The sequence below is a fragment of the Chiloscyllium plagiosum genome, unplaced genomic scaffold (assembly GCF_037043375.1).
Source record: "Chiloscyllium plagiosum isolate Xiang-an unplaced genomic scaffold, Cpla_swu_hap1 HiC_scaffold_25, whole genome shotgun sequence".
In the NCBI taxonomy this organism is placed as follows: domain Eukaryota; kingdom Metazoa; phylum Chordata; class Chondrichthyes; order Orectolobiformes; family Hemiscylliidae; genus Chiloscyllium; species Chiloscyllium plagiosum.
This window is the reverse complement of record NW_028270163.1, coordinates 39393785-39412453: the sequence shown is the minus strand read 5'-3', so window position 1 is coordinate 39412453 and position 18669 is coordinate 39393785. Positions and strand designations below refer to the sequence as shown.

Below are 18669 nucleotides of genomic sequence, written 5' to 3'. Positions count from 1 at the left end.
CTGCTCACCTCATTATATATGTACCACAACTCTGTGGCATTGTTTTTGTGCTTTCATTTGTTCACCAGTGGTGAAGGTATGCCCTGTGACCTTCTTGGATTTGCACTACCAGCGCCATTTCTAAGGCACAGGCCAAAAACTGTCAACCAGAAATAACCCTTCATTGTAGTTTAGTGAGAATGGAGCAAAAAAGCAAAGCTTCTGTTGACACAGGTAATACTTCATTGCAAACAGAACCTCACATTCATAAACGTATTGCCTCTTTCCATCATCAGCTGTATGATTGACTGTCATAGTAACAGCAGCTACAAAAATGAAGGTATAGAGACTACCTATCCTGAGCAACATGCCAGGTTAGAAGACTATCTAAGGGAGGGCTACTATTGCCCTGAGATCCTGTGCAATATGACATTTCTGCTCAATGTGGGAGCAACACATGCTGGCAAGTCTTCAACAGCTGATAATATTACTTCAATTGAACAATAGGAAAAGCAAAGATAAACAAATAGAAAAGCTACATTTATTTCTGGGAATAAACAGAGGCTGCTTGCCATTCAAAGAACAACAAATTTACCGTCAACGAAATATAACTTCTACCTGTTCGTATCTATTGGCAGCAGACATCAATAAAGTCCTGGCTGAGCCCAATGTTGTTGAGCCCAATGTTGCAATGCTCTGTCATGCAGAAGGTGATGCTCCTCCTGCTCAATGTCCTCCTGTTCCTCCTTGGAAAATGACTGCCACTCTCCCAGCTTTTCAGCGTCTATCATACCCTCTCTTTGCTTGCTTCAACTGTGTAGGGAGCAACATGCTAGGATTATGTGGAACAGAGTTGACTGTAAGGACACCCCATCCTGATTGACGCATCACGCCCCTCATCTTTGGCAGGTCGATTATCTGCTCCACTGTAGACTTGATAGAGAAATAGGCTGCATTGTATCTACACTGGGCATCAGGGTTACGTAACTAAGCCATTAGTCATGGTTGCAGAAAAAAGCCCTTATTTCCCAGTAATCATTCCGATAAGGTGTCCAGCCCTTGAAATGAAGCAGGAACATGAGAGTTATCAAGGAGATAGGCATCATGGTACCTCCCAGGGTATTTAGCACAGACCTTGAAACTGTCATACAGATGAGGACATTTTGGCAAAGCCTATTGCCCAGGCTGTAGCAGTGATCTCATTTTGGGAAAATGAGATGCAACGGTGTGATCTGGGGATTGAGAGGTCCTACACTGAGCAAAGGTAGATCATTGGGAGCAGCCAATTGCATTAAAACATAGTACAGCCATCACCTTGATGGCCTATGGAATATGATTGTCACCCTTTCCCCTTCAAGTTACAAACCTGTTCCAGTAGGTTATACAATTCGGTTACGGTGTTTTGGGACATCCTCATTCTGCAATAGCAATGCACCTCATTCATCTGGAGGAAATGCCATTAAGGTCAACAAATCAAGGCCTCATACAGCTCTTTCATATCCTCAGGGTAATGCCAACTGCAACAGCTGAGGAGACTGTTCAGCAGCCAATGGAGGTTGTTCTGGTCTGTGCTTACTGATGCATTTGTTCCTCCTCAATGTCTCTACGGCTGCATTGCACTGCAGCCATGAGAACACGGCCAGGATTACAGAAACCTTACCTCAACACCACCTCACCTCCCCCACATCACTCAAGAAAGGCAATCATGTATAGAAGGGCACATTGTCAAGTGCATTTAGTTCAAGGTGAGAGGAAATCAGTTTCATACCATAGTATAGCCCCTGAGACTTTGGATTGTCTTTATGAATTGTGGCCCACAGGTGACATTTCAAAGATTGGCTGCAATTATTTCTACTTCATCAAAATGACTATTATCAATTTGTAAGCACTTATAATATGAAGATTGATTGTTTTTGCCATAGTTGGTCGCTAACCTGAAGGACTGTATGATTACAGATACCTTCAATCTTTATTGTATAAATGCTGATTAATGCAATGTCCCTTGAAAAGCCTCAGGTCATTCACAAGAAAAGCTGACACCCTCAGGCAGAAAAAGAATGTACTCCACCAACACTGGGTGTGGTGGCAGCCATTTTTTATTTTCATTGCACATTTGCAAGTCAGGTGAGTCTGAAAGTCAGTGTGGGTCTCGCTTCCCAGACTGAATCACTCAGCTCATTAATCTAGGTGTCTCCCCAAATCTTTGTGTTCCTTTCTTTCTTGCTGATCCATCAGTCCCAGACACTCCCAAATATGGGAGTGGATATAGGCCAAAGACAGGTATATGGATTAGGCCACAGATCAAATGATCTCATTATATGGTGGAACTGCCTCAGAAGGCCACTCCTGTTCCTATCTCCCAACCTTACGCCCTGAGTCCAGGCCCATAGCCTAGTCACGCCAAGCACTGTCAGCCCATTGAAGCCAATGTAGTGTTGACCATTATTTACATCATTTCTCACAAGAACCCTGCCCTCCAATGCTCGACTGTTTGCAATTTTTAAAGACAGCGTTCCTCCGTGTTTTAATTATTATTGCCTCTAAGTTCCAACATGCTGCTTCCATTCCCCATAACTGACTTCCCCAAATTGCCCATCACAAAGCAGCCCTCAACGGCCACTATTCTTTGGTGAGCAGACTCCCAGTATTGTGACACACCCCTCTGACTGACTTAAAAGGGCAGTTTGGACTGATAGGTGACCAAAATTCTAACTGAACAAAGTGCGGATCCCCAACTGATCTACCATCAATCCTGAGCTGGTCAAACTGGACCTCAGGACAGATTTGGCTGATTCCCCAGACAGTAATGTTATGGAATCCCTGTCCCTCACTGACAATTGTGTGCAAGTACTGGGCTGAGATCGGACCTACACAGACTGTGATGGAACCCACTAATGTACAGCTGTATCCCTTGACTTGGCTGAGGATTGCTCCTCTCAGACGTTGACATATGGCTATTTCACTAAAACATGTTCGGTGTGTTTGCCTCATAAGCTAGTGACCCAGTAATTAAGTGTGCTATTGATGGAAGATTGCAACTATTCATATCAAATAGACTTTTTGAATAATGTGATTTTCTTTTGATTACACACCTATGAAGTGCTTCAAGATCAATTTCCACATTGAAGCGCAGCATAAATTAAGTTGTTGATCATTACATTATATCACGAGCTTATGAAACATGTCGCTTCTAACCTTCTTACTGTTTCAAGATAAAATCAAACTGCACTGTGAATCCATCCACTATTTTCCCAATGCAACAAGAATTTCCATTTAACCTAGCAATTTATACTGGCTTGAAACAGAAAAGATAATTCCATTTATGACATGCCTTTCAAAGTATTAATAAGAAAACATACAATCAGATTATTATATTCAATAGCTGAAAATGGGAGACAATATCTCTGCAGAATTATGTATTGACCACCTCTCACTTTATGAAGTAGGGACTCTCATTATGAAAGAACTTATCCAGAAAGATGGCTGAAAATAAACTTGAGAAACTGCATCAAACCAAGCTCTTTTTGATATTTTTATGGCACAAAAGGTACAAAGGCTGATCCAAATCACAAATGGTATCCATTATTAGTGATAAATTAAAATACTCAGCGTGGAATAAAAGACAGTGCAAATAATATGCTTACGGAAATTATGCCGCCTTTATCTGTTTTGATATGAAGCCTTTACAGTCTGTGCTTTCTTGATGCATATTCAATATATGAAATCATTGCCAAAAACTATTCTTCTTCAATAATGCTCTCTTTCTCCCCATTTTTAATTGAAAGATTACAATAATAATTTGGCCTGGATTTTGTAACCAGTAGTGAAGTGGTATTAATCATTAGCCCCAAAACAAAGTTATCTTGCAGCAAGGTTTTCCTTTTCTGAGGCCAGGTCAAATTTAGTTCCACGTCGGGGGACCGCCAAGTACGCACTGACAGTGATGTCAGTAAGTAAGGCAAACAGCCAATATACAGTAATGAGGTACTCTGACAGGAAGCAAACCAAGAAGTTAAAGTCCCTAAAACCTTTTAATATTCATGTCAAATTTCAGATATTAAAATGAATGATTATGATTGGATTGAGCTGGAAGCGAAAAATAAAGAAGACCTCAATAGCGCATCCTTGTGGAAAAGCAAAGACTCTCTGACAGCATTTTCTGATTTCTGCATCACTATACATAAGACCATAAGACATAGGAGTGGAAGTAAGGCCATTCGGCCCATCGAGTCCACTCCGCCATTCAATCATGGCTGATGGGCATTTCAACTCCATTTACCCGCATTCTCCCCGTAGCCCTTAATTCCTTGTAACATCAAGAATTTATCAATCTCTGCCTTGAAGACATTTAGTGTCCCGGCCTCCACTGCACGGCAATGAATTCCACAGGCCCACCACTCTCTGGCTGAAGAAATGTCTCCGTATTTCTGTTTTGAATTTACCCCCTCTAATTCTAAGGCTGTGCCCACGGGTCCAAGTCTCCTCGCCTAACGGAAACAATTTCCTAGCGTCCACCCTTTCCAAGCCATGTATTATCTTGTAAGTTTCTATTAGATCGCCACTTAATCTTCTAAACTCCAATGAATACAATCCCAGGATCCTCAGCCGTTCCTCATATGTTAGACCTACCATTCCAGGGATCATCCGTGTGAATCGCTGCTGGACACGCTCCAGTGCCAGTATGTCCTTCCTGAGGTGTGGGGACTAAAACTGGACACAGTACTCCAAATGGGGCCTAACCAGAGCTTTATAAAGTCTCAGTAGCACAACGGTGCTTTTATATTCCAACCCTCTTGAGATAAATGACAACATTGCATTCACTTTCTTAATCACAGACTCAACCTGCATGTTTACCTTTAGAGAGTCCTCGACTAGCACTCCCAGATCCCTTTGTACTTTGGCTTTATGAATTTTCTCACCGTTTAGAAAGTAGTCCATGCTTGTATTCTTTTTTCCAAAGTGCAAGACCTCGCATTTGCTCACATTGAATTCCATCAGGCATTTCCTGGACCACTCTCCCAAACTGTCTAGATCCTCCTGCAGCCTCCCCACTTCCTCAGTACTACCTGCCTGTGCGCATTCCTGAATAACTATTCAATGGTATAACTATTCTGACAGATTTTCAAACGTTGTGATTGTAAAATCCAGGCCAATTATCTTTTACCTCTATATTTGGTAACTTGATGTCAGAATGGAGCCTTCTTGTAAGAAACATGTTTAAGTGTTTTTGAATCAAATTAATTTAATTACATTTCTTGAACTATTAATAAGCTTAATATAGTCCAATAACTCACGTATAAAACCTTTTTAATATAAAAAAAAATCCAAAGACGTTTCACAGGAATCATCCAATAAGAGATGCCCAACCAAGAACAAAGAGGACTTAAGATTCAGCAGATCATCATGTTACTACTAATCTCAAAATGTTGGTTCTTATTATTGTTCATAATTTCCTTTCTCTTAAGGAAAGACTTTGGAGGCAGTCCAGAAAAAGTTCACTAGCCAGATCTCAGGTACGGAGGGATTGGCTTATGAGGAGGAGTTGAGTAGATTGGGCCTGTACTCGCTGTAATATAGAAACATCTGGTGACCTTATTGAAACATACAAGATTCTTCATAAACTTGACATGGTAGATGCTGAGAGATTGTCCCATAAGGGGAACCAGTCAAGGGCCAGAAGGCATGATCTCAGAATAAGAGGATCACACAATTAAGACAGAGACAATGAGGAATTTCTTCTCTCAGAGGGTTATGAATTTGTGGGATTCCTTACTGCAGAAGGCTGACAAGGCTGTGCCGTTAAATATATTCAAGGTTGAGATAGACAGATTTTTTACCAGTAAGGGAATCAGAGGTTACGGTGAAAGTAGAGTTGAGGATTATCAGATGATCAGATTGGGGCAGCACGTTGGGTGGGGGGGCGGCATGGTGGCACAGCAGTTAGCACGGTTGCCTCACAGCACCAGGGACCTGGGTTCAAGTCCAGCCTCGGATGACTGTCTGTGTGGAGCTTACACATTCTCTCTACGTCTGCATGGGTTTCCTGGGTGCTCCGGTTTCCTCCTACAATCCAAAAGATGTGCAGGTCAGGTGAATTTGCCATGATAAATTGCCCATAGTGTCTGATGCCTTGGTCAGGGATAATAGGGTAGGGGAATGGGTCTGGGTGGGTTATTCTTCAGAGGGTTGTGTGGACTTGTTGGGCCAAAGGGCCTGTTTCCATACTGTAGGGAATCTAATCTAATCTAATCTAATTAGTCATGATCTCAATGAATGGCAAAGCAGATTGAATGGACTGAATGACCTACTTCTGCTCCTATGTCTTATCATCTAAAGATTTATTTTCCTTCATCTGTTACTGAAGGCAATGATTCAACACTGCTTGGAGGAGCTGGCAACCCTTTTGCACCTCTGCCAAAATGCACATAGAAGCAGTAATAGTGGGTGAAGGGGCCAACATAATCAAGCCCATTTTGAAGATGCACACCCTTTGACAAGAGTAACTGTGTACTGTTCAGGTCATAAGGCCCAAGTTCAATTTCTCTTGTCTGACCTGATAACTCAGATCCCAAATATATTGTCAATGCAATCAAGATTAGCTTATTCAATGCACACCATGATATGATGAATATGAAATTTCAGTCACATTTCTAATAAATAGTTTTCACATTTTTCATATCAGTTACAGGAGATTAGCATGTATTTTAAGTTTTAATAGTTGACATGCCAGGATATTCAAAATAGATAAGCCACTTCTGACAAGTTTCTAATATTAATTCGAATGGATCAAACATTCTTTCCATGCAAATAAACTTATCAAGACAATCTATCAGATCCTAGCCTTCCTTTCTGGTCTGATCTGAAGAATGTTGTTCAAATTCTTTTTGAAATGGCAATTATTGCAATCCCTTCATTAGCAAGCAGTTATTTACTACTCCCTTTGACTTGTGCAAAGCCAGTCACATTTCTAGCTTTTTCCAGTAGTGATGAAAGCTCACTGGTCTGAAATGTCTTTCTTTTCTGTTCTTTTTTCTCCACAGATGTAATCAGACCTGCTGAGTTTTTCCAGGCAGAATGTTCCCATTTTCCGTTAAACTGTTCTGCTAAGTCGGATGGATGATGCACCTTTGTCCTAGCTCACAGCAACCTTTCTCACACAATATTCTGTTCTTCATTTCATTAATTATACAACTGGTCTCTTCAGTGCCCTTCTCATAGAGTCATAGAGTTATACAGCATGAAAACAGACTCTTTGGTCAAACTCATCCATCTTGAATAGATATCCTAAATTAATCTAGTCCCACTTGCCAGCAATTGGCCCATATCTCTCTAAACTCCTCCTATTTGTGTACCCACCAGAAGCCTTTAAATGCTGCCTCCACCACATCCTCTGGCAGCTTGTTCCATATCCTCTGCGTGAAAAAGTTGTCACTCAGGTCACTTTTAAGTCTTTCCCATCTTAACTTAAACCTATGCCCTCTAGTCTTGGACACCCATACCCTGGGGAAAAGATTTTGGCTATTCACCCTATCGATGCCCCTTACGATTTTATAAACCTCTATGAGGTCACCCCTCAGGCTCTGACGTTCCAGGGAAAATGGCCCCAGCCTATTCAGCCTTTCCCTGTTGCTCAAACCCTTAAATTCTGGCAACATCCTTGTAAATCGTTTCTGAATCCTTTCAAGTTTAACAAAATCGTTTCTGTAGAATGGAGATCAGAATTGAACGCAGTATTCTAAAAGTGACCGAACCAATGTCCTGTATAGCCATCCTGTCTACTTGGGACTCCTCTTTCAAGGAACTATATACCTCATGGAATTCTCGTGGAATTGCATGGCAGGAGAGGTTGAGGCTTTTACCACTTCCATGACCTCTCAGCATTCCTGGACTGACTGTTACGGACAGCCCTGACTGAGCACAGCCTAAACTGACCTAATGTTTCCACAGCACACCAACTGACCCAACTGTAATCTTCTGACTGGCCCACTCCCAGGGATAGAACGATAGGGATCCCCACACTTTGATAGGACCAAAAGCTTGCCTGACTGACTGCGGTCAATCCCTGGACTGGAATTGGATGGATCCCTTGACTGACTGCGACACCCAGACTGATTGCAGACCCCCTTCACCTCAGGAAGGACTGCATCTCTTTGCCTTTCCAACATGGCCATTTGCTTGAAGTACAGGCAGTGCGTTTGCCACATAAGTTGCTGGTACATTCAGCACATGTGATATTGAAGTAGCTAACAGCCATACAACAACACATGCAGCTACTTGACTGTTCAGTACTCCCTTCTGCAACAAGTTTCCTCTTCCTCTGTGTTAAAATGTAATGCAAGTCAGAGAGGTGGCAGTCGTTACTGAGTGCTGATGAACCTGTGCAGTAAAAATAATGTGAAAAATACTGAAACTGGCACCTCTTAGCAAGTGCAAAGTGAGTGAGTACTTAGAAAGCAAACAACAAGCCTTAAGATTTGTCCTGTGTATATGACTGAGGTATGTATGTGCCCCTGCACCCAAGTGATCTGACAGATACATACAAGTTATAGGCATTCTTGAGCTCCAAAGCAAAGTGTTGAAAGGCTAAAGTGATGTGAGAGTTTGAACAAGAGCAGGCATAACAATATGATGAGACTGGTTATTTGCTGATGCCAACTTGCGTGGATGAAGGGTCAAGGAGGATAATGGAACATACAGTTGGGTGATGGCTAGGACAAGTAAATAGCAAGCTGTGGTCACCAGGTATCTACTCTGAATTACAATTAGAATTAGAATGAGGTTTTACTCTGATCTGCAGTATAGCAATTACTGCATGTCTAGATTCTCAGAAAAGGACAGAATTGAAAGTGACATATAACTGAGGTGAGCTGAGATATGAATAAGATGCAAACGCATGAAAAGAAGGTAGACACCATTTAATAGCAAAATTTTAAAGTTGCTATTTACAGCCAAAATAAAGAAAGGGAAGATTTTCTGATTATTTTCACACTTGCTGTATTTTCAAAAAATTCTTGCCCTTGTCTCAGGGGAGAGAAAATTCTGCCAAGATCTCAGATTTCCATCAATCACAGCATTTTGGGTTTGTGTCCGATAAAGCCTTCCGAAGGAGCGGTGCTCACAGTTGCTCACAGTACTGATCAGCTAACTATTGTCATTAATGTGAAATTTGAGGGGAAGAGTAGGGGGGAAAGGTATGGTTAGTTGGAATTATGGATACAATTATTTATGAAGAAACTGAATTACATTTTTAGTAGTATCCTCAGCAGTGATTGAACTACATGGAACATGAATTTCAAAGTGTAAATCAATAAAGCACTTATGTTGTTCAAGTTACAAAACCAATTCATAATCTTGAAAGGAGCACAACAGGCAATCATAGAATGTGAGTTAGCAATTCAATTAAAGAAGAATGGTTGTGGATTTGCAGTCACTTCTGAAGAGACTTACTGATAATAGATTGGCATGAATGATGAATTATAAGTATGCTGAAGTAAATGAATAGATTAAGTTGCTCCTGGCAACAAAATTCTTTACAATGATCAAAAAGAAAATGTCCATAATCAGCTTGTTTTAAACATTATCTAAAATTATTATTTAAATTTACAACATGTTATGTTGAATGAAAAGTGCATTTTACTAACCTGTACACAGAGTATCTTGGCGCTGGCTCCTTTTACTGAACAGGTGAAAACATTTCCTTTCTAAGTGAAGAACTAAGTCAGCAGCGACAAGTAGATAAACTAGTTTGTCAAGAACACTTGATCAGGAAAGGGAAAAAGCACCCAGACAATTTGTGAAATAAGTACAACAATGAATGATATGTTGTACAGTACTGTCTAGAGTTTTTAAAAGAAATGAAGCACTAATACATGTGCTGGTACTAAATAAAAAAAATTCTGAAGAAGGGTCACTGGATCTGAAATATTAACTCTGCTTTCTCTCCACAGATGCTGCCAGACCCGTTGAGTTTTTCCAGCTATTTCTGATTTTACTGATATTTTGGTACTACCTGTTCTTTCTTTAAGATGTTTAATGCACTAATTAGTAACAACTGAAGAATTTTGATGCGGAAGATACCCTGAGGGGTTTTGGTGTGTTGTATTTTGATACATAATTAAACAAGATCTTTGACGTATTAGCAGTTTCTCACCGTGGAAAGCACGCGATATTTCGCATAATGGTACAGAGCGACATTCTCTTAAATCTCAGCATTGCTCAGTCAGTAGCACTTCTCTCTGACAGAATCACATCCCAGTCGACAGATTTCAGCACATAATCTAGGCTAGCACCTCAGTGCACATTCAGGCATTTTCTTTCAGATGAAAGATTAAATAAAGGACCCATTTGCTCTCTCAGGTAGGTATTAAAAATCCCAAAGCAATGTTTAAAAGCAGTGGAATCCTCTCTGGTGTTCTAGCCAATACCTGTCCTTCAACAAAGATCTAATACTGATAAAAACAATAAAATCAATACTACAGTTACTGAAAATTTGAAGACAGAAAATGCTGGAAACACACTGCAAGTCAGGCAGCATCCGGCTCCAAACCAGATTTTAAATTCCAAGTTAATGTCTTCTTATGAAAATTGATACAAAGGATCAGCCCATTACTGAATTACTGTTTGTGGGACTTTGCTATCTGTATACATTAACTCCGGTCTTTCCTATTTTACAATACTTCTTATATTTCAAACAATAAACTTAATTAGCACTGAAGTGATTTTAATGTCATGAGGTGATCGGAGGTGCTACATGGATTGCTTACTTTCCATTTTAAATGCTTAAGCATAGTAATCAATTTGAGTTGTCCCAAGACACACCTGATATTTGCTATCAGGCCTAATTTATATGTGACTACTGAGTTGCATGACTAACGGCATTCTTGAGTCAATCCAGACAGAGGATCATAAACAATTAGGGGACAGATGAATATCAATGAGGATAGATAGTCATAATGAGGAAATGACTGGGAGAGTGAAGCAGAGAAATGTGACACTGCAGTGAATTGGAAAGAATGCTACTGAATCTCCAGCTTCCACAGCCAACTTATTCATTGGTGTCATCATCTTCTCAAAAGTGTTGACTGCCATCGAGCTTCAACTCCCTCCTGTGCTGACCCTATACATTTCTCATAGGTTAACTGCAGCCAGTCCATTATCCCCATCATCCATTTTCCCCTCTGCTTCCTTTTTCTATTTTTCTGTCTATCTTTTCTTCCAATAAACTTCCTTGCTGACCATCTGCTCTCACAATGTGATCAAATTATACCACAAGGGGCTGGTATGCTCAGTTTAGCTGGCTTACAATGCAGAGTAACATGAACAGTGTGGGTTCAATTCCTGCACTGGCTGAAATTACAATGAAGATCTCTTCTCAACCTCTCCACTCACCTGAGGTGTAGTGATCGTCAAGTGAAACCATCACCAGTCGCCTCTCTCTCTAATAAGAGTACACCCTATGTAAGACTGTGGTGAATTTACCTTTTTGTCTCTTTTTGATGTGGTGCACTAATTCTTTTTTACAGCTACCTCCAAATTCAACCAAGTATCTTTTGAACAAATGCGCCTTAGATACTTTTAATCAATCAATCTGTTCAGAAAGGTTACAACACACCTCTGGAGTAGGTGACACTTGAAACCTGGCCTTTTGGCTTAGAGATAGGGATATTACTACTGCACCACAAGAGCCATAATCTTGCCTTGATGAATTCCACCTGTCCCTTAATTAAGTCCTATTTAGATTGAGATTTCCAAAACATAGCTGGTTCTTATTGTTATATTCAAAGCAGCCCAAATTTGCAAAAGGATTTCCAAGTAAGCTAAGGTCTCATAACTGCATGTTCATAGATATAAGATACATGATGCCTCTTTTTCTGCCTTTATTAACATGGTGGGTGATGCACTTTCACTTAATAATCTTTGTGTGTCCTTTCTGCCACATTGGATCCTTAGATCACAGTTTTACACCAACCAAATAGCCACTGAATATCCAGGCCATTGCTTTGATGATTCTTGTTCACATCTTTTGGAATATGAGCACTTCTCTATTGTTAACTTTCTGCAGCTAGTGAAATCTGAGTGAACTGGAAATGAAAATACCTTTTAAAAAATATTTTGTTTGGTTTCTAAGATACATTAGCAGAACCCATAATGCTATTTTTGAAACAGGAAGTTAAGTGAAAGAATCTAAAACTTTACTGGATGGAATTTCCCAGTCGATTGACAAAACTATTTTATTAAATAGCATGATCATAATCTTCGTGCAAAAGAGTTCTGCTGTAACTTAAACCCAGTGAGCCAATAGGACTTGTGAAAAAACATTTCACTTAGGCAATAGACTTGACAGCCAGTAACCTATTTTCCTAATCAGTTATCTCAAGCCATTTTTCAACAAAGTTGCAATAAAACAAGGAACTGCAGCTGCTGGAGAATTGAAAGTTCAGAAATTGGTGGAAAAACTTAGCAGCTTCTGTGGAGATAAAACAGTTAACAATTCAAGTCCAGTAACCCTTCTTCACAAGAATTAGCTCTGTTTTCTCTCCACAGATACTGCCAGACCTGTTGAGATTCTCCTGAAATTTCTGTTTCTATGTTTTTTGAACAAGATTATCTGGTTACTGAGTAAAACGTTCTTTAAATAACATTTAATTGGTGCTCTACAGAAACAATTTTACTGCAAGTACGTGGTTTTTGTGACGGAGAGAATATGGCATCAGAGGCTTAACTCAATATCCAGTAGGTCTGTGGATTTGAGAACAGTCTGCTTCAGTGTGAAGCAGTAGAAACACTGGTGACCTTTCTGTGAAGCACCTTAGAATATTAGTAATGCCATAGCTTCAAGGTGTCTTTTGCATGTTTCTAAGCAGTTGATGAACAAATTCAAGACGATATAGACAATAGACAATAGGTGCAGGAGTAGGCCATTCTGCCCTTCGAGCCTGCACCACCATTCAATATGATCATGGCTGATCGTCCTTAATCAGTATCCTGTTCCTGCCTTATCTCCATAACCCTTGATTCCACTATCCTTGAGAGCTCTATCCAACTCTTTCTTAAATGAATCCAGAGACTGGGCCTCTACTGCCCTCTGGGGCAGAGCATTCCACACAGCCACCACTCTCTGGGTGAAGAAGTTTCTCCTCATCTCTGTCCTAAATAGTCTACCCCGTATTTTTAAGCTGTGTCCTCTTGTTCGGCACTCACCCATGAGCGGAAACATGTTTCCTGCCTCCTCCTTTAATAATCTTATATGTCTCAATCAGATCCCCTCTCAGTCTTCTAACCTCAAGGGTATACAAGCCCAGTCACTCCAGTCTTTCAGCGTAAGGTAGTCCCGCTGTTCCAGGAATTGACCTCGTGAACCTACGCTGCACTCCCTCAATAGCCAGAATGTCTTTCCTCAAATTTGGAGACCAGAACTGCACACAATACCCCAGGTGTGGTCTCACCAGGGCCCCGTACAGCTGCAGAAGAACCTCTTTGCTTCTATACTAAATCCCTCTTGTTATGAAGGCCAGCATGCTATTAGCCTTCTTCACTACCTGCTGTACCTGCATGCTTACCTTCATTGACTGGTGTACAAGAACACCCAGATCTCTTTGTACTGCCCCTTTACCTAAATTGACTGGTAAAATTACAGTAGTTAAAAGGCATCTGAATGGGTATATGAATAAGAAGGGTTTAGAGAGATATGGGCCAAGTGCTAGCAAATGTGACTAGAGTGGATTGGGGTATCTGGTCGACATGGATGAGTTGGACTGAAGGGCCTGTTTCCGTGCTGTCCATCTCTCTGACTCTATGACTCTAAGCTCGCCTATGAACAGCAGAGTTTTAAATCAGCTTACATGTATGGAGAGTGCAAGGTGGCTGGAAGATATACCTGCTGGAAACTAAAGGATCACAGTTTTCAGAGGCAGAAGAGTGGAGGTGGACAATGCTTTTGAAGTAAAAACAATGACTGCAGATGCTGGAAACCAGATTCTGGATCAGTGGTGCTGGAAGAGCACAGCAATTCAGGCAGCATCTGAGGACAGGCAAAATCGACGTTTCGGGCAAAAGCCCTTCATCAGGATTTTGCCTGTCCTCGGATGCTGCCTGAATTGCTGTGCTCTTCCAGCACCACTGATCCAGAATGCTTTTGAAGTGCAGAGAGTATGAGGTTGGTAACATAACTGTCGGGGGAAACCACCCGAAGAAAATGTGCTGACGTTGGTTCTGTGCAGCATTCTTGACCTGCGGCACTAAGTCTTGAGTGTTTTTCAGACATTTGTTCGGAATTTGGAAGAGACCATTTTTTGGGTTCCACCCATGCAGGGAACCTATTGTGCACACAACTGGTGCAGGTTGCACCAAATATTGTGCCTCAAATATAATTGTCACTCAACTGACACTGCAGAAGAAGGGACAAGAGGTAAAAGTAAGAATTTCAAGCTGCTGCTCACACAAAGGTAAGTGGCCTTTGGTCAGGTTACGTGGAATCACAGATATTGGTGAGGGTGGCAAGAAAGAGAGAAACTTACAAAATAGGAAGAGGAGTCAACCATTTGTCCTTTGTGCCTCTTCTACCATTCAGTGCAATCATGGCTGATGATCTAACTCAGTATCCTTCCCCTACCTTTCCCTCTTACCCTTTGATCCCTTTAGCCATAAGAACTATACTCAACTCTTTTTTAAAAACATACAATGTTTTGGTGTCAACTGTTTTCTTAATAACTTCAGTGGTTTCAAATGAATGTGAGCACTAAAGACTGAAGGAGATGCTGAAAGACTGAGTTGATGTAGATGGAATGGGTGAAAGCTCCAGTTTAGTCCAGAAAGACAAGTTGAACTGAATGTACAGTGTTTTTGCTATTTATTTTGTAAGCAATTTCAGAAGATTCGAGAAACAAAATCAATCTTTCGACCTCATGACAGTCACAGTAACCACATGTGTTATGATTGTTATAGAAAACTGGTTAATTTCAGAATGTTTACTTGTACTTCAATTTAGCAACAATGTTGAAATTTCCAGGATTTCAACATTTTCTTTTCTGTTTCTCAGCTTACAGAAACAATAGATAACTTTTCTGATCAAGTGTCACTGGATTTGAAAGTTTAACTCTACTTTCTCCCCACAGATGCTGTCAGACGTGCAGCAATTTCTATTTGTATTTCAAATAACTTTTATTTATATTTTCGGAAAATAAACTCCAACATTCTCCTCAAAAGGTTCATTCCAGATGGTTCATCAATACCAGCTACACAATTGTGCTAGTTATCATAATACATTACAGATAACAAAGAGGATTTAAAAAATGCAAATGTGATAATTTGCAAAACTCTATAAATCGATGCGTTAAAATGGTTACTCAGCAACTGTCTCACAAATTCAATATACAATCAATTTACATCCCAAGTTGCTTATCCTTCTCTTTAACCTTGTTATGGTTAAGGTTACCTGAAGCTTTCAATTTTAATCAAAAACAAACTTTTGACATTTTATTTGCATTACTTGAATCACCTTTCGTACAGAATATAGGAGATATTATAATGAAAATAAGTCAATCGATGAGATTTCTTCATAGCACTGATGTTTACAAGAGTAGAGAATATTAGAGAAAAATATTCCTTTGGGCGAGTCATTGATGTGTGTGACAGAATATAACTGAGATTATTGAATCCCTGACATTTTTCTGTTTTCAACTACATTTACCAGTATTTTCTCATTTAATGCTTCAATCATGAGTGCCCCAGTGCTAGCTAGTAATAAAATATAAAGAAAAACTGAAAGAGCTGCGGATTCTGTAAATCAGAAACAAAAACAGAAGTTGTTGGAAAAGCTCAGCAAGTCTGGCAGCAGCTGTGAAGGGAACTTCTGAGGAAGGGTCACTGGACCCAAAACATTAATTCTGATTTCTCTTCACAGATGTTGCCAGAGCTGCTGAGTTTTTCCAGCAACTTCTGGTTTTGTGTGAACAAAAACATTCTAAAGCCTTTACAGGTGCTGAAAACACAAAAGATGTCATACGTCTCTCAAAAGTCAGCAAGCATATTCCTGGCAATGCTCACACTTAATGCAGAAATATTTTAGACAACAATCCATTGTTGTTACTTAATATCATGGTTAAAAGATCAGTGCATATGTTATTATGGTAGAAATAAAACAATTGAAGACAACGCCAACTTGTATGAAAAGGTAACAATCAAACCTGAGCACTAAAAGTAGATCCTTTTCTTGTCACAACATTAACAATTTAACATACAGGTTATACAAAAACACTGAGATATCATAAAAGCCTTCAGAAAGAAAAAGGGTGATTCTTTGATAACTGGGTCAAACCACCCAATTTTTCTAGCTTGCCCTTAAGTTGGGATTTACAAATGAAATTCAAATGCTTAACCAGTTTCAAACCAATTACAATGATATTTATCATTTTTTTGTTTCTCAGTGTGAACTTTGAATGCTTTCATCTTCACCAATTTCTTGAGAAAGTGCTTTGGACTAAGATGCACTCTGCCAACATAAAAAATGGTGAATTTATCATTTTTTTGTTTCTCAGTATGAACTTTGAATGCTTTCATCTTCACCAATTTCTTGAGAAAGTGCTTTGGACTAAGATGCACTCTGCCAACATAAAAAATGATGAATTTTCAAACAGAAATTGTTGATTTGAAGCACACTGGAACATTCAGGACGTGAAAGGATCTGCATAAATACATAAGTGAAAATTATTCTTCTTCCCCCACCCAAGTGACTCAAACCTATGCTTAGACATAACCAATTAGACACAATCTGGATTAAAGGATACCTGTAATTTATAACAATTTTGCAAGATCCTTGTGCATTAAATCTAACATCTTCCTTTAATTTGGAATTGTTGTCAAAAGAACATACTGGAATGCAAGAAAATAGTGAATTCTAAACCCTGGTCTTATTCAAGGCTAACTAGAAATATTTAAAATCGAATACAATTCACAGCGTCTCAGTTGAACCACCCCACAATTAGATAAAGATGCAAATGCAAAAAAATCACCATGATATTTGATTAAAACAATGAATAATTTTACTGAATAAAATTGCATATACATTACTGTGTAATTGGGGCAGCATGGTGACTAGCACTCTGCCACAGCACACAAGGGTTTGATTGGCTGTGTGGAGTTTGCACATTCCTCCCTTGTCTGTCTGAGTTTCAGCCAGGTGCTCCGCTTTTCTCTCACAGTCCAAAGATGTGCAGGTTAGGTGGACTGGCTATGCTAAACTGGCCAGGGATGTGCAGGCTAGGTGGGTTAGCTATTGTAAATGGGGGGGTTACTAGGCTCAGAGGATTGGGGACAACTCATTCCAAGGCCCATTCACCAATCATTCCCTGTACTCACAGGTCAACACTAGCTTCAACACTAGCCTCAAATCCAGTACCCATGGGATGAAGGCTGTGCCAGATTTTGGCTCACTCAGTTCAGGTTGGGGGGACAGTTCGGATCAAGCTAGGTTGGTAAGGTTAAGGTTTGCTTGGAACATGGGATACAGTGGCACATGAAGTGGGTAACTAGTCTAAAGTTACAATCGAATTAGGAGTAGAAGTAGGCTGTTCAGTCTGTCAGGAGAAAGTGAGGTCTGCAGATGCTGGAGATCAAAGTTGAAACTTTATTGCTGGAACAGCACAGCAGGTCAGGCAGCATCCAGGGAACAGGAGATTCGACGTTTCGGGCACAGGCCCTTCTTCAGGAATGAGCAGAGAGTGTTTAGCAGGAGAAGATAAAAGGTAGGGAGGAGGGACTTGGAGGAGGGGCGTTGGAAATGTGATAGGTGGAAAGAGGTCAAGGTGACCTCTTTCCACCTATCACATTTCCAACGCCCCTCCTCCAAGTCCCTCCTCCCTACCTTTTATCTTCTCCTGCTGAACACTCTCTGCTCATTCCTGAAGAAGGGCCTGTGCCCGAAACGTCGAATCTCCTGTTCCCTGGATGCTGCCTGACCTGCTGTGCTGTTCCAGCAATAAAGTTTCAACTGTTCAGTCTGTCAAGCCTGCTCTGTCATTCAATAAGGTCATGGCTGACTTACTTGTGGTTTCAAATTCCACATTCCCATCTATCCCCAATATTCCTTTGCCTATTAAGGATCTATCTGCCTTTGCCATAAAAATATTCAATGATCCCACCTTCACCCACTTCTGAGGCAGAGAATTGCAAAGTCATCCAACTGTTAGAGAGAAAATTGCCTTTCATCTCCCTCTTGGCTACCATCTTCTTTGGTAAAGACAAATGCAAAGTATTCATTTAATACTTTGGCCATGCTCTTTGTTTCCATGAATAAATCTGCTTTGTGGCCCCCTATCAGCCCCACTCCTCCCTTTCTCACCATTTACTATTTATACATTAAGACAACTTTGGAGTTTTTTTAATGTGAGCTGCTGGTCTCTTTACTTCTCTTTGCTTTCTCATCATCCCTCTGAACATTTCTCATTCAGTCTGATTCTCAATTGTATTTGCTATCTTGAATATTTGTCAGGAATGTGCACCCTATGGAAATATCTTTAAGAACTCATTTCACTTCATTTCATTTCATTCAGGTCAATATTGGTCAACCACATATTGGTCAACTAGAGAGTTGAACCCCATCCCAAAATTGGAAGGGCTATTTAAACACACTGCTTTTTCTGAACCATTATTCTCAGGCTTGAAGCTAGAACATCTAAAATTCAATAAAAATAA

At 40.2% G+C, this 18669-nt stretch overlaps 1 protein-coding gene across 1 annotated transcript in view; it reads left to right on the top strand.

The window, feature by feature from the left end:
• Window positions 1-18669, top strand: part of LOC122562183 (anaphase-promoting complex subunit 11) — a 141017-nt gene that overhangs the window by 103164 nt on the left and 19184 nt on the right. The window lies entirely within an intron of this gene.